The following is a 5,481-nucleotide window of genomic DNA, read 5'->3' on the forward strand; positions in this document are numbered from 1 at the left end:
TAATAATCGGTGTCTATTTTATTTTGTATTTTTGTATTATTTTTTTTTTTATAATTTGAAGAACTTTCAGGGCCCTTTAAACGAATTTTAGGGTCTGGGAACAAAACACAATTTTGTGTTTCCCCCCACTTCTCTTGAACCTCGATTTTACTTATCGAGTAATATTACTTAGTAAAGTCATACTACTATAAAAAATCGATACTTCTCTACTAAAATAGTAGTAAAGCACCACCGATTTGCTTATCGAATACCTTAGCAGTAAATCGGCATCCAAAAAAAGTGAACGGGATTACAGAAATGGCAAGAAATGTCTACAAAATATGTGCACTCTAAATAAGTGAATACATTAAAAATTCTTTGAATTTAAGGAATACTTTTCAGAATAAGTAAATATTCAAAATCAATGACAGAAATGATGGAGGAAATAATTTCAGAATCAATGTGAAAATTCAAAATTAATGGAAAAAAAAATGGTTTCAGAATAAGTGAAAATCAGAATTTTAACAAAAGAAATGATTTCATAACCAATGAAAATTCAGAATTAATGACAGACAATCGAATTAATAGAATCAATTATAGAAATTAATGAAAAATACATTTTCAGAATTAATAAAAGAAATAATTCCAGAATCAATAAAGATTCGCAATTTTTGGAAAAAAATAATTTCAGAGTAAGATAATTCAGAAGGGCCGTTCAAGTATTATGTAAGCAAATTTTTAGCCATTTTTGACCCCCTCCCCCCCTTGTCAGCAAAATTTCGTCATCAGCTATGCCCCTCTGAATCCTAACGCTTTTGCTGACAAGGGGGCGGTCAAAAATGGCTGAAAATCTGCTTAAGTAATACTTGAATGGCCCCAAAGACTTATTTGTAGTGTGATAAATGGTAATAGCACAGAGTCCCTTTCTCTACCGTTTTTAACTCTTTCAGTAGCAATCCCGAAATATATCGCCGTCTAAAAACGCATTGAAGTTGCTTTTATAGTAAAACGTGTTTTCTATCCTTCCTTCCAATCAATCAATCAATCAACTGCCAGTGGGTAGAGACAGCTCTTGTTCCAGGCACTGAGCTCAGGGGTTCCAGGTTAGATAAGAGAAGAGCAAGAAAAATAGATTGTTTACTTCCTCCTCCCCCCCCCCCGGCTTTCAGCGCTGTAAAGAAATATATGCTATCTCAGTATAAATAATACAAAAAAAACGTATTTTTCTTCCAAAGAAGCCACACACATGGTTATGGCAGGCGATTTTGTACCATAGTGAGGGAAATAAAAGCGATATGGGGAGTTACCAGCTCCCAATCTGGAAAAAAAAATCTTGAAAATAGGAGGCAATTTGGTTTTGCAATTTCAAATGCGGCAATTATAATGTGGATCAGGAAAATTTTAAAGGGTTAAGAGAATATTCTGGTTTGGGTTAATTGGAAAATCTTAACGAAACGAATTTATGTTTAGACAATTGGCAATCTTAAACATTGGCAACCCTGGCTGCCATACACCAATCTAAAAAAATTCGAAACTTTAAAAATGAGTATTTTATTCAGAGATTATCATAATAGATCTACAAGGTAAACATAACAAAGGAGAAATATACTGAATCTATCCATCTCCTTCTTGTGTAATACGAATTACAAATATCCATCACAGTGGCATACCCATACAAGAAATACATAAGTAACAGGAAGATCTCAAAAGTGTTTTCACTGAGTACACTTGGGGGGGGGGGGAAGTCACTTTCAACAATATTAGCAATTTCTAATATGCATCTTTGCCTTAATGGCAATAAACTGATGTGTACAGTTATTAAAGTACAATGTTTGTCAGAAAAGTGACAGTACTGATTTTACAAAAAATTATCAATTCCATTTACCAATAAATAGTCCTAGATCAGGGGGTCTTCAACCCATGGCCCTCGGAGCTTTCTGCTGTCCCATTTTGAGAAAATAGCTGTTTAAAATTAAAAAATCGATTAAATTACAAAAAAAAAGACGTTAAAAGATTGCTGACCACTGAAATCTGTACTGCTGAATTTAAGAACAGAAACATACCTTCCAGATTTACATTGAGGATTACATTTACTTCCAGATATTTGGTACATTGAAATGGTTGTCGTAACAAATTTGGGGGATCCAGAGTCAAAACACTTTTCAAAACCTATGATTTCATATATTTCAAGAAGCAAAATTCAGACAGATCGAAACACAGATAGATCAAGATGCACGTAGACATAGATAAATTTGATAGCTTCGTTTCAAACCCAGATAGATGAAAAATAATTTTTTTTTCTCAAAATATTTATAGAGCTAAAATTTGGCCAAGACCTGCGTCTATCTAATACTAATTTATAAAAAATGAATAAAATTCTTCCATATAACTGATGCAATTAATAAGTTTTTGTTTCGCCTGAAAAATTTGTCAAAAGTGAGCTATCTGGTTTTGAAATTAGACGGCTCAATTAGCAAGGAAAATTTCAAAAGAAAAAGTAGCCATACTTTGATGCTTCAAATTGCTTTTGGAAGTTAATATTATTTCGCGCAGTTCAATATTAATTTCTAAAAATATATATATAACATGACTTGGCTGTAATTAAATGGTATTTCGCAGTCAATTCACTGCTGTGTCTCACCCTTTAAAAAAACAGTACAGTGGTGCCTCAAACAGTCCCAATTTCTTAAAACAAAATGTGGAATTGCAAGATAGACTTTTATAGAAATATTGCCCTGCATCAGTTTAACAATGGATAAGTGTTGAATTGTGATATACCACTGTATCTATTTTTTTGGCAAGACTTTGACCATTGGGATTCACACAGTAACAAAATTACAATATCAAAAAAAAAAAATCTCTCACATATTTTCGTATGACATATACTGAGGTTTAGGCTGAGATTACACTAAAAAAGTTTGATAAAAGATTTTGAGAACAACAACCAATAAATTGGTTAGATTTGCTTAAACCGATACGCTTATTGGTTGTATTTTCAAGTTTTATTTTAAAAAAAACTTCCTATAGTGTAATGTTAGCTTAGAGTACTGCAACTTCCTGTACATATTCTGTGGCAGCGTATAATCTGAAGATGCAAACTTTGTTACTTTAAGAAAGAATTTCGTTATACACACACACATGGTCCGCATCAGAGTATAATCCACATGTGAAAATTCCACTCATCAATAATGAGAGGGTTGTTTGCAACATTTTTATAGAAAACATGTTGATTTTTCTATTGAAATCTGTATGTCATTGTTATAAGTCTTTAAAAAACTATTTTTTACAAATTATGAAAATATTTATTTTCGTTCAAAAAGATGCAGATAAGACGCTGTGTGCAAAAAACAAAATCTGCACTCAAATATTCAGATTCTTTTCATGTACAATCTGCGGTTTGTAGGCAGCACAATGCGGTACAAGCATTTCCAAGAGTACAAGTCCCAAATACTAAATATGATAGTCGGGGGGGGGGGTATGCCACTTGTGTTCACTGGCCTTATTTCACAACTGTAACATACTATGTATGTACACACTATACTCACACAATATAACAGTGGAGACACATACACTTATCTGCTCAGCAGGAATACAAAGAAACGCGCACACACAGATCAAAGGATTATTAAAAAATAATAACAAACAAAGCATATATATATAACTAGCAGAAACTCCCAGCGCTGTCCCGGTTTTCGTTATATACTTGAAGCGCTAAATTAACAAACCATTATAAAAACATAAACATTGCATTGCTCTGGAAACATGGGAACAGAAAATAAACATTGCGAAAGTGTCATTGTTGAAGCCGAGAAACCTTTGTAATAGGACAGTTTTTCGACCATTTCAGGAATTCGCCTTGATCTGACAACGTTTTAACGTACCCTGTCATGACTGCTGGGTACTGTTTGGTCAATATGCGGCGGAGATACGTATTAAACACACAGACAGACAGAAAATCAAGGTTTGTATATACAGATATAGCATAAATACGCAAAGCCATATATAAAGAATCTAAGAATTTTTTTCAAAAAAATGTATCACAAGAAAATGAAAGACTAGCACAAAGTAAATTCCCATATCACGCAAAATAAAATGAACAAACAAAATATAGAATAAACCATTAAAAATACTAATACTTAAAATATGTATGTTTATTAAGGCTGGACAAATCGCAAAAAAATCAAGGCGCTAAAAAGATTTTACCCAAAGGAAAAGCTTCAAATCAATACTTCTTTTGTCTTTTTCTGGGCATATTTGACCTCTTTCACGTTGGCAGATATGCTGCTATAAATTCCAAACATTTTGAGCGGCTCTCAGCCTGCAATTTAGTAACTACACAAAGAAAATTTCAGGAGCGAATACCAATTTTTTAATCGCCATGGCGACCTGATACCTGGGATTTGTCCAGCCGACGTATATATATATATAACTAGAAAGGACAAAAATACAATATTAATTTTTCTAGAATCACTAATGATCACAAAAAGTACTGATCTATCAAAAAAGAAATCTGAATAAATACATTTGTTGATACATATTTTCCAATTTATTGAAAAAAAATTAGTATTTCCTTTGTTTTATTGGTTCTTGTTGCGTGTAAAAAAATCCTTCCTTCAAATACATAATAATAAATACAAATGCTAAATGAAAATATATATATAACAACTTTCACTATAAAGTTATAATGGCACTAGCTATTGTGCATTCTTGTTGTGACTTATCAATTCCAAACAGCATTTGATCGTTTGTATTACAAAAATTTGTTACGAAGCTTTCTAGTGCACTAAATAAGCCTGACATATAGAAATAAGTTTTTTTTCTCTTAGCACACTGTTTTATACCATTGTGTGAGTCAAAATACTGATGACAAGTATAATTAACCATAACATTTATAAAAATTGGCTTTTCGGGCTTGAAGGTCGTCATTGATTTGATTTTTTCCTCATCATTTCTCCAACGCTAGCAGTTAGCATCCTCAGGACCAAACAGTTGTATTGTTAAATAGGATAACTTTTACCTAATTGACAAATTTTCCAGACAGACTTTTTACCCATGCTCAGCCCTTAGGGCTGATTGTGGGAATGGCGCCAGATTTTTGTGGTCTCAGACTGGGCTTGGCTTGTGCTACTGTTTTCTGATTGGTGGATCGGTGATGTGGCTGGTAAAAAATTAGAGATGTATCTTAGGTTGAAAGGATCCGATCAGTTTAGGATGATTGGTTTCAGAGATGCAGAGCTATTTGATTTGTTGTTGCTCTCATTCACCAGCCACAGCCCCGACCCACCAATCAGAAAACAATAGGGAAAGCCAAATCGCTCTGGGGTATAAGTACAGTCTGAGACAATGAAAATTGTCAGTTAAAATCATCCAATTTTACAGTAAAAACTGTTTCCTCCTGATGATGATAATCTCTAGCGTTGGAGAAACGTTAAGGAAAAAAATAAAACCACTGACTGCCTTTGAGCCCGGAAAACCCACTTTCATTTCACAATGGCTGCAAAA

The sequence above is a fragment of the Pholcus phalangioides genome, unplaced genomic scaffold (assembly GCF_987345545.1).
Source record: "Pholcus phalangioides strain wild (caught in Gottingen) unplaced genomic scaffold, Ppha-v1.0 ptg000003l_1, whole genome shotgun sequence".
Taxonomy (NCBI): Eukaryota; Metazoa; Arthropoda; class Arachnida; order Araneae; family Pholcidae; genus Pholcus; species Pholcus phalangioides.